Source organism: Podarcis erhardii, assembly GCF_964252035.2.
Source record: "Podarcis erhardii genome assembly, chromosome: 1".
NCBI classification, from domain to species: domain Eukaryota; kingdom Metazoa; phylum Chordata; class Lepidosauria; order Squamata; family Lacertidae; genus Podarcis; species Podarcis erhardii.
In genome coordinates, this window is record NC_138497.1 from 117,059,277 (window position 1) to 117,070,885 (window position 11,609).

At 43.6% G+C, this 11,609-nt stretch overlaps 1 long non-coding RNA gene across 2 annotated transcripts in view; it reads right to left on the bottom strand.

Moving 5' to 3' along the window:
- LOC309335539 overlaps positions 1-10,611 on the bottom strand; it is a 30,969-nt gene extending 20,358 nt beyond the window's left edge. The window contains exons 1-3 of one of the 2 annotated variants that reach the window (XR_014153563.1): positions 9,130-10,611; positions 8,421-8,471; positions 3,584-3,692 (exon numbers count right to left, since the gene is read on the bottom strand). This is a non-coding gene — a long non-coding RNA (uncharacterized lncRNA). The remainder of the gene's footprint in view (positions 1-3,583; positions 3,693-8,420; positions 8,472-9,129) is intronic. The other variant, XR_014153564.1, reaches the window with a different exon arrangement.
- Between the last annotated feature and the right edge of the window lie 998 nt (positions 10,612-11,609).

Below are 11,609 nucleotides of genomic sequence, written 5' to 3' on the forward strand. Positions count from 1 at the left end.
TTGCAGGTTAATTTTTCTTCACAGGTATGCGGGCACTGCTACGTTAAGGTCGCTGTTAAAGGGCCGGAAAGGAATTTCCCTGCATTGGCAGGTTTCGCCTTTCCCGTAGCAAAACGTCACAACTTTGGCGGTATCAGGCCTTGGGCGGAATCCTTTAGTCCATCTTCCTCTTTGCGGCGGCGATACCAGGGTTCCCCGTTAAAGGGGTTTTCGAAGGGAGGCTTTGGCCGTACGCCGAAAGGTCGTCATTGCTCTCCCCTGCGGCGGCGTAACGGGGGCGGCTATCTCTGCTTGAACATATGTTCTCCAGAGCCGGCCCATCCCCCCCCCACACTGGATAACCCTGATGCTCCCTAGGTCCCCGGCTGGGGACTAGGGAGGGAGAACGCCCAATGCCTGAGCCAAGGTCTACCCACATTTGAAATTTAATAAAGTTGTGGCCAATTTAATCCCATAGCACGTTGTCTAGAGTCGTTATTCCACATGACGGGGGGACCGCACGGGATCTGGGGACTCCGCCTGTCCACGCAAATCAGGCAGATTTTTCCTCAATTATGTATTTTTTTTATATTGTGATTTTTGTGTTGTGAACCATGGTATAAAAATTTATTTAATTATTATTATTATTATTAATAATAATAATAGAGTAAACAAAAGGTGCTAAAGAAGGGTCACCTCTTATTGCCAGAGAGCATGTTCTGCATGCAGAAGATTCCAGGTTTGAGCCTCAGCATCACCAATTATGGCTAGGAAAGGCTCCTGTCTGAAACCCTGGCAGCCTTTCTCAACCTGTGGGTCCCCAGATGTTGTTGAACTACAGCTCCCATCACCCCTAGCTAGCAAGGCCAGAGCTCAGGGATGATGGGAGTTGTAGTCCAACAACATCTGGGGACTCACAGGTTGAGAACCACTGCACCTAGAGAGTTACAGCCAATTAGACAAAGCTGAGCTTCCTCAAGAAAATTCCAGTTTTTCAAACCAGTTTGGAGCTTCGGGATGGAAAGAGGTGGGAAAGAAAGTCTTCATTACAAGTTTGCAGTGGGTCCCGGGAAAGAATACTTGAGCAATGGATCTACCTAATTCAGTACTGACTGCTCTGAGTAGCAGCAGGTGTCCAAGGATTCAGGCTGGTGTCCAACTGTGCTACGGGGGCTCCTTTGGGAGGACCGTTGAGATATAAAATGAACTGTATTTTTCCGTGTACAGTGGTACCTCGGGTTAGAGATGCTTCAGGTTACAGACTCCGCTAACTCAGAAATAGTACCTCGGGTTAAGAACTTTGCTTCAGGATGAGAACAGAAATTGCATGGTGGCGACACAGTGACAGCGGGAGGCCCCATTAGCTAAAGTGGTACCTCAGGTTAAGAACATTTTCAGGTTAGGGACAGACCTCCAGAATGAATTAAGTTCTTAACCTGAGGTACCACTGTATAAGACACCCCCATGTATAAGACGACTCCTGTTTTGGGGGACTAAATTTAAAGAAAATGAGGGGAGAGATGGCCCAAAGTTGTTGAGCTTTTTTCAGGGGAATTGCACTTGCGCCATGTCCCCAGCAGGGCCGTTGCTGGGGGCTGCCAACCAGCTGGCAGGCGGCATGCAGCCCCCCCCCACGCCACTATCCATGTATAGCATGACCCCAGTTTTTTGACATGATTTGAGACTCTTTATCTCAGAGTTGTGGCCTTGAGCCCCATGTTGGGCAAAAGACTCCTGCATTGCGTCTATAATTCTATGATCCTGCATACAAAATATGTGGTTTCTGCCACTGAGCTATGTAATCAGAAGGCTAGCTTTCAAAGCACCACAGAAATAAAAGCCAGGATTTTTTGTCTGTTAGACAGGTGCTTTAAGCCAGTTTAGCCAGGGTATAGTAAACTCACTAGTGATGAATCAGATCACATCCCTTGCATGCACCTCCCATTTCCTGAAATTAGGATGGATTTGTATTTTTACTGGAGGTTTTTCTTGGGGGTGGGGGAAGCATAATTATGTATTATGGGCTAAATGCTCCTCCCTCTTAACATCTTCCAAATGGCCTTCCAATTGCCAGAGAGAGGAAGAGAGAGAAGTAGCAAATACCCAAAAGACAATACTGCTGCAGAAACAGCCCATTATGCCATGGCCCAGTAGCTTAGAAAGAGAAGGGAGGGGGAATATACCTTAAATTTTTGAAGGCTCCCTTCCCCATTGCTGCGCTACACATCTCTGCTTTAAACAAAGTGGCAAACTAATGAGTTTCAGCAGAATCTATGTTCCCAGGGCACTGGAATGACTTGGCAGCCATTCATTTCAATGATAGTAATTGTGGACAATACATATTAGAACATGTACTCTTGATGTGAGAACATTGTTGGCAGAGAAAAGACAAATGGTCCCACAAACAAACAATGCATTGGGCATTGCTTCAACAAACAATGAGCTTTGAAGAACATCTGCTTGCTGTTTTCAACTGTGAATATATTACAAAGCTGGATAGGAACCAGCTTGTTGTATATCTTGGGAAAAAATGAGTGATTTAAACCCATTCCTAATGTATCTTGTAGGTAAGCAATAACTTGATTTGCTGAGTGGGAGAAATTTATGTGTCTAATGCATTAGGCAAATAAAAACATCCTCATTCAGTAATAAAGGTGAGGATAGAATGTCTATATTTGCAAATAAATAAATTACTTAAGAGAGCCAGAATTGGCTTGCCAGGTCATTTTCTAATACATGCTACAAAAAGAAGGTGATTTACTTCCCTACTTCCCCCAACCCCCGAACCTTTCTGTCAAAAAAATTATTTGAACATCCAGGTTGTTGTAAGTAACCCAAAGTTTTCAAAATAAAATTTAAGGAAGTTATAAATATATTTGGTTTGTATCCATTATTATTTAGGGGAATGTTTTAACTTATCAATATGACTACTCATTTATTATGGAGTTTCTATTTGCTTAATATAATGCATTAGATCCATAAATACCGTCCACTCCACAAGTCAAGACATTGCCTGTGGGTTTAAATCAGTCACACGTTGAGATATATTGCAACTTATTCCATATACAGACTTGCTTCCCATGGCATACTTCCTATGAGCCACTGGATGGACTATGGATGACACATGTTAAGAAACAGAAAGAATTCCAAAACAAATTATTAATTTTTTTTATTTAAAAAATATGATTGAAGCTTAACAGTACTGCTATTTCCACACCACCCTTTCTTTCCTGCATTTACACAGTTTGCTCACTCATTTATTCCTAGACTCCAAACAGCAATCCTCCTCCTGGGTTTTCCATGTTATTTTCCAGTGTTGCATTGCTGCCGTGCGTGTTTTTAAATGTGATTTTTGGAGCTTCCATTGTAAGTGCAGCACAAGCCTTTCAGGTATGAACTGGCAAAGTGAGTTTATGCCACCTCTCCACCTGCTCCACCATCAATACCATTGACTTTCCCCACTTTCTGCTCTCTGATAAAACCAATAAGATGGCAGAGGAGCCTTGTCAATTCCATGGCTTCCCTGCCATTTCCCTTCCATTTTGGTGGTGCACATCACACAGGCTTTTATTAATTAAGAAATAACCCCTCAGAGCAGCATCACCTGTTACAGATCTCTGTGATTATTTCTTCTTCTTCTTCTTCTTCTTCTTCTTCTTCTTCTTCTTCTTCTTCTTCTTCTTCTTCTTTTTGTAGCATTGTCCCCTCCAAGGCTAAATAAAAATGCTAAATAAAGAATAATATATGCTGTATGGTCACCTCTAGCAAGCATGTTTTGCTAGTTTTTGTAGCATTTCAAAAATCTGCAAAATTCACAGGGACTAAAATATACTGAGGGTACATTCGTGATGTGTACGCAGAGTGTACCCACCACAATCCTTCTATCAAAGCAGTTTCCATTCTCTCTCTCTTCCCTCTTTTACAGTGTATTAATGCAGTTGGCTTTATTACTTCAGAGCCCTCTTAAAAAGTATTGTCTGCCTTCAGGCTAAGCTGTAATTCAACGGCGGGGAGAAAAGAGCAACTGATAGCCTTACATTTTGCACGCTCCTCTACAGCTCTGCTGTTCTGAACTGCAGAAGAAGTCTATAACAATGATAGAACTCTAAGACGATAGAAGTCCTCCTTGCGTGGTTACCCAAGTGTACTACTGTCAGCTGTAGAAGTTGGCTTTTTTCTAACATGCATTCAGAATTAATTTGCAGAGTATACAATCGCTTGTTACCAACTGATGGGCAAGCCTGAGTGCTGGGTATGTCAAATGATGGACACGTAGGGTATTCTGTTTAGCCAGGAACTGCTGCAGAGGCTGATATACTGTAGCATTTGACACTGATAGTGATGAGTGGTGTGCAATGCCAAGTTGGAGATGAAATGCTAAAGCACATTCTTACAGGAGAAGCCCACGTAGGAGCCTGATCTTTCTGACTGCCGTGACTGACTGGGAGAAAGGCCATGCCTGGCTTGAATTATATTACCGTAGAAGGTGAAGGGAGAAAAGACTTACTGCTTTATATCATAACCCCACCTCCCATTTGGGCGAAGCGCATTTTGACAATACGAGTAATTAGAACTTTGCTCTTGGATTAGGAGGAAATGCGCCAGGATAAAAGGAATGAAAAGCTGTCAGATTTCCTTGGCAGTGTCATGTCCTGAAGAGAGATGGCTGCCGGAGCCTTCACCTTCCATGTTTTGCCCATATCCCAGTGCAATAACGTATTGCCTGCATGGCACAGGTTACTGGCAAGCTCAGTAAATCAAAAAGACACTGGAGATGAAAGAAGCAGGTACTCATCTAAAGAGTTCAAGAATCATGAAGCCACCTCCCTTCATCACCACCTTGGTAAGCAGCTACAGTGGTACCTCTGGTTACGAACTTAATTCGTTCCGGAGGTCCGTTCTTTTTTTTAAAAAAAATAATATTTATTAAGATTTTGGAAATTACAAAAAGAAAAAAGAAAAATTGAACATACAAAGACAGAAACAAAAACAAAAACACTACATAAAACATTAAATTAACAAAACAAAACAAAACAAAAACAATTAAAAACACTTCCAATATTTTCAAATCTTAGCTTTGATACACTTGTTTCATTGACTTCCTCAATGCCTCCCTTTTTGTATTCCACTTCAATTAACTATTTCAGCAAGTCCTTTCCATCTTCATCTATTTTCTATCTTAAAGTTAATTTTAACATATTGTAACCTAGTTTTTTCCCTTTTAATGCATTAACAATCTATCTATACCTAGTTCCTTCTAACATTTCTGCCAAAGCCATATAGCTTCATTCCACCTTTTTTCTAACATTCATTAATTTTACAATATTTCCGTAGATAATCTTTAAACTTTCTCCAGTCTTCTTCCACCGACTCTTCTCCCTGGTCTCGGATTCTGCCAGTCATTTCCGCCAGTTCCATATAGTCCATCAACTTCATCTGTCATTTTTCCCGGGTGGGTAAATCTTGTGTCTTCCAATACTTCGTGATGAGTAATCTTGCTGCTGTTGTTGCATACATGAAAAATGTTTTGTCCTTCTTTGGCACCAATTGGCCGACCATGCCCAGGAGAAAGGCCTCTGGTTTCTTCAGAAAGGTATATTTAAATACCTTTTTCGTTTCATTATAGATCATCTCCCAGAGTCTTAATCCTTGGGCATGTCCACCAAAGGTGAAAGAATGTACCTTCAGTCTCTTTACATTTCCAACATTTATTATCGGGCAAATGGTAAATTTTTGCAAGCTTGACTGGTGTCATGTAAATCATTTTCATTAAATTCTCTCTTAAGGCATTAAATTTCATACCTGTGGTCCATAACTGTTCCCAGTCAGCCGTTCTTAACCTGAAACTGTTCTTAACCTGAGATACCACTTTAGCTAATGGGGCCTCCTGCTGCCACTGCACGATTTCTGTTCTCATCCTAAAGTAAAGTTCTCAACCCGAGCTACTACTTCCGGGCTAGCGGAGTCCGTAACCTGAAGTGTTTGTAACCCGAGGTGTTTGTAACCCGAGGTACCACTGTACAATGGCCACCTCAATGCTATGTTTTTAAAACAATGGCATTTGTAGGCTCTTCCCATATGTTGGTATCCATCTAGTCTTGGGAGACAGTGGAAGAGTGTGTCTTCGGGGGTGAAATCAAACCATTGGAGAGTAACTGTGCCTGCTGTGGCTGTAGAGACCAATATAGGGGAGACATGTTTTGGTGCAGCTAAAGCAGAGGAAGGCATCAAGTTTTGCTGTTAAAGATGCAACATGGTGTTCCTTCTCCCAGTTGTCATTTCTCCTCTGGTCATTGCTGTGGATGCACAACCTGACTGTCTGTCTCCGGCACTGTGGTCATCTGCAAGGCATTCCCACACAGTGGGGTTAATGTTGCCAGCCTTCATGTCATATTTGCAGATGCCACTGTAATGCAGAGTTGGTCTGCCAACAGGCCTGGTGCCTGAAGCCAGTTCCCCTTGGGAAGCCTATCCTTGGAGATCCTGCCATCTTCCATGCTATGGACATGAACAAGCCAGAATAGACGTCACTTCGACAGGAGTGCAAACGTGCTGGGAATGGTTGCTTCCACAGGGCATGTAGGGAAGTTTTGTGCAACATCCACACTTACCCATAGGCGCTAGGGGTGTGGGGCACCTGGGCACGGGCTCTCAGGGGCACCAGGCCTGAGAGTTTAGTCCGGGGAAGAGCCCACCTGTCGGTTGGAGTGCCATGATGGGCTCTCTTGCTGTGGGCAGCTCTGCACTGCAAGTTTGGGGGCAACCAAGCCAGCGAGATGCTGAGGCGAGCGGGTGGCTCCGCCCTCCTGCACACCTGGGACTGGGCAACCTGGGGGGGGGGGCGCACCGGGCGGATCTTTGCACCCTGGCGTCACATATGCTTCAGACAGCCCTGCACTCAACATCATCTACATCAAAATTACCTCTAATATTATTTTTCCATTTAATGTCTCTGGGGGAAACTCAAGAAAACAAACCTTGTGGAAACTGTAAGCCTGGATTAAATGGAGGAAAGGTGGGGAGGAATTTTGCCGAAGACATCATGTAACACCGGTCCTGAAAGACCAACATTGGCTTCCAGTACATTTCCAAGCAGAATTCAGAGTGTTGGTGCTGACCTTTAAAGCCCTAAACAGCCTCGGCCCAGTATACCTGAAGGAGCATCTCCACCTCCATCGTTCAGCCTGGACTCTGAGGTCCAGTTCCGAGGGCCTTCTGGCGGTTCCCTCCCTGCAAGAAGTGAAGTTACAGGGAACCAGGCAGAGGGCCTTCTCAGTAGTGGTGCCCACCCTGTGGAATTCCCTGCCATCAGATGTCAAGGAAATAAACAATTATCTGACTTTTAGAAGACATCTGAAGGCAGCCTTGTTTAGGGAAGTTTTTAATGTTTGATGTATTTTAATATTCTTTTGGGAGCCGTCCAGAGTGGCTGGGGAAACCCAAGCAGATGGACAGGGTACAAAATAAATTATTATTATTATTATTATTATTATTATTATTATTATTATTACTATTACTATTATCAGGCAACTGCTGCTTAAACCGTGCATGAGCAGCAGTAATAAATCCACAATAAACAACTATGGGGGAGCACCACAAGTTGGCGACTGTCATTGTTTTTACAACATTCAGAAAAGAAGGAAACACAAATGGTTCTCTGATACCCATGGAAAGGGGTAATTCTGCCAGGGTCTAGACTGAGTCAGAGCTAACTGTTACATTGGCACTGGCAGGCTTTTCTCACATTCTTTTCTTATGTCTCTGGTAGGAACTGCCAGCTGCTACAGTCACCTGGAATCTTTTTGCCACGTAAAGCCTCATGCACCAGCTCCTGTGTGAGCTTACTGCTTAAGAAAGCTGTAGTAACAGAGAAACTACATTAACTTTCAGGCTGAGCTTTCTGCTTTTCTGATTCCATAAACAAGGATGCTGGAAGAGTTGCAGAGGGATGGCTAAGGGATTGGCCAGTGATGGCTGAGCCTGGGGAATAACCAGGCAAAACCAGCTACTGCTGTAGTCAGGGAACAGAAGGAAGAGCAGATTTCTAGGACCTAGCAACACTGCACTGTCTTGTCTGCTGTGCCTTGGAAGGAAAGCTTTGCTGTAGATGGAGGAGCTGAGCTAAATGTGGAAAGGAAAGAGAGGGAGGGAGGGAGGGAGAGCCTGTTCAATAAGCTTGTAGTTCTGCTATCATGGTATACTCTTGCTGAACGATGTCCTTTCAGTACAGTTTTGAATTTCATTTTTAATTCAGTATTGGCTCCACTTCAGCCACTTCCCCTATACTTCCCCTAGTCCAAATCTATAAATGGAAAGCAGCTTATCTTCCTATGATGTTCTACGGAGTATTATTAGATTATTATTATTATTTAGATATTTAGATTTTTAGATAATTAGATTTTTAGATTAGATAATTACTATTTCTCCCCACTCAAGACAACCTTAGGATGGTGTTCAATCTGCTCTCCACGTCACAGCAATTCACATAAGACCTCTGTATGAAGAATAGTTAAATTTTACTTATCCATGTATCTATTCATTTAACAAAATTCACATACTCCTGGATTGTGAATCAGCCCTCATGAAGTTCACATAAAATAAAACAAACATTAAAATTGTCAACAGGTATTTTGAAAAATTCAAAATATAATTAAAATCAACAGTTAAGCTAAAAGGATGCTCAGATTCATTAGGAGACCCCCTTCCCCACAACAGAGCGGTTGACAGCCAATTCCTCTTCCAAGCACCTCTGAGAATTGTAGTTCTGTGAGGGGATGGGAGTGTTCTGATATGTCTCACCACCCTTAAGAAACCAGAATTCCCACAATTCTTTTAGGGAAGACATGACTGTTTAAAGTGGTATGATAATTCTTAAAATGTCTAGCACATGCGGGGACTTAGTTTCAGCAAGATTGCTGCATTGTGTACCTTCAAACCATCAGTCCTGGGACAACAAGTGATTTCAGCGGTCCCTGAGCAAAACATTACCCAAGGTCATAAACAATCAATGCAGGGCTACCGGCAGGCTTGCAAACATGTCTACAGGTGCCAGTTATAAATGATCTACCACATTTATGTGACTGGGGTGGGGCTGGGGGGGGTGTCTTCATGCAGTTTCCGTCAGGTTGCAAGTCCATCAACAACTCTCACCCCTGCAGGACTTTGAGACATGAATCCAAGCTAATGGTCTCCTAATGGCGACTTCAGTATGTTTTTCCTATGGTGGAATTAATATGCTTAGCAGCTTTTCCTCCTCATCCCTGTTTGAGAAAAGGAAGGAGTCCTTATGCAGCTAACAATACAGTACGTACTTGCCTGTTTGGTGTAAGAAATCGCCTTCCCACTGTTGTGTAACAATCACCTTATCTGCTGGGCCAATGAGACGGGTAATGGAAACTCTGGCACAACAGATTCGCTTCTTGATCAATAGTTATTTACTTCTGAGAGGTCAGAGCTTGGCTAATATAGCTGAATAATTTTATTGATAGATCCCATAACAATGAAAAATAAAGTTTGAAATGGAAGGTGAATACGGCACTTTCTTCGGACCTGAATATTATTATTATTTGGAAATATTAATAGCTGCTGGAGTGTTGAAAGGGCAGACAACAAAAGCACTGAATAATTGTCCTAGGTCCATAATCAGACTTTCATTATTGACCCCTGCTAATATTCTACTGTAAGTGTCTGCTAAATTGGTTCCTTGGGGCTTGAAATATACAGTGATGTTATGAGTTCCTATCGTAAATTGCCACACCGAAAAGTAGTGAGCCTCTTGAAATAGTGTCGGCCCTGGTTTGATCAATACTCAATTCTATGCCGCGCAATAGGCAACTGTTTCCATAGAAACATTGATGTCACAGAGGTTGAACAGTGGCTGTTACAACAAATCATTTCCTTTGAGCAGTTGTAATTGACTATACGTACAGTTGGCTGTCACCTGAGACTATTTACATCAAGCCAGCAACAGAGCTGCATTAGTTATTCCAGGAGTAAGAGGGTTAGCTCTTCTTTTGGTGACCTTACAAATACTTAGGAGGATGTTGCTATGGCAACCGGAGGTATAGTAGGCTGAGCAATAACGCAGCCCCGGAATGTAGCAGCATCCTTTCTGGAATGCAAGAAGTAGTTTTAATAAAGTTTACCTGGCCATCGCATAACATAACAGGCTGCATTAAATACTTTTCCTGCCCACCTGTACTGGGTTTAGACTTGGCAAAAAGCAAAAGCAACTAGTTGGACACTACCTGCTTCTGTTGAAAATAGACAAGCTTTCTATTCTATAAAGATGCTTCAGGAATATTAAGAAGGAAGGAAGGAAGATTAGCTCAGTTAGCATTTGTACATGGAATGGAAGGGCAACTTGTTCTTTGTCCCAAGACAAAGAACTAGCTCAGGATTTCAGAGTTTTGTGCAACTGTGATGAGAGGACTTTTGAGGTTTCGCTGGATCACAACTTCCATCACCTTCAATATTGTCTCTGCCCTGTGGATGCTGAGCTTGCCAGCAGGGAAGTCTTCTCCTCACTCAGTTCTGACCAGGGGCACCTACTTGGGCCCCAGATCATGGGTGTCCAGCAGCGTCAACATAACATGGCATCATGGCATCACGTGCGCCATGACGTCACATTTCGTCGCCCCCAGAAGAAGCATCAGAGGACCTGTGAGGCCTAGGACACCACTTCAAAAGCCCCCCGAGGCATTGGATGCCACATCCAAGGCCCCACAGGGCCTCAGATGCTATCTCCATGAGGCTTCGGATAGGATCTCCGGGAGTTCGCGAGGAACCAGAAGTGGAGTCGGAGACCCAGCAAGGCATAGGATACTGCTTTCAAGGCCCTCCAAGGCCTTGGACGGGACCTGGAAGTCATGTTCAAGGCCCCTTGGAGTGGGTGCTGAGCACCCACAACAAAAGATTTGTGGGTGCCTGTTCAACCAGGGCCCTCTGGAGTTGGTGTCAGTGACTCTGACCAAAATAGGGAAAGTTCAGAGGGCTGGCAAAACTGACCCAACATTGGCGTCAGGGTGGGAAATAAAAATGGCAGTTAGATCCAACTGCCAATGTTGCTTGCTTGGAGTGCTACGCTGGGCTTCTTAAAGAAATCAAAGCCAGCGTGTGATACTGTGGAAAATATTAGGAAAGGCACATGCTAAGATCAGTTACTGTCATCAGTGTGCAGTGTGTGTAGTTGCCTAGAGTCCTGGGCCCCATGTCCATTTAAAGCCCAATATACATTTAAAGCTTAGGGAAGAAAATGAAGAGAAAGAGAGAGACAAAAAATAAAAATAAATCGGGTCCTCCCTTAAAGAGGTGAGACCTGGACAACCGACACCCTGTGTTGTGGGTGGGTACAATTGGTAAGCCACAACACCTGATTGGTAGGTCCCTCGAAGCAGGGTACAATCTGGGTACAATCTGGCCAATGGGATGCAGTTCCAAACGGTTCGAGGGACCTATTTATGCCCATGCATGTGACCGAGAGCTTCCGCTTTCAGCGCGTGCATTCGGAACACCTGTCCACCTCTCCCTACTTTTAGGGCTTGTTGCGCTTGACCTTGCTATGCTGTCGTGTGTCATCTGTCGTTGGGACAGGGGCACGGCAGGAATTTCCCCCACTTGGCTGATTGGCT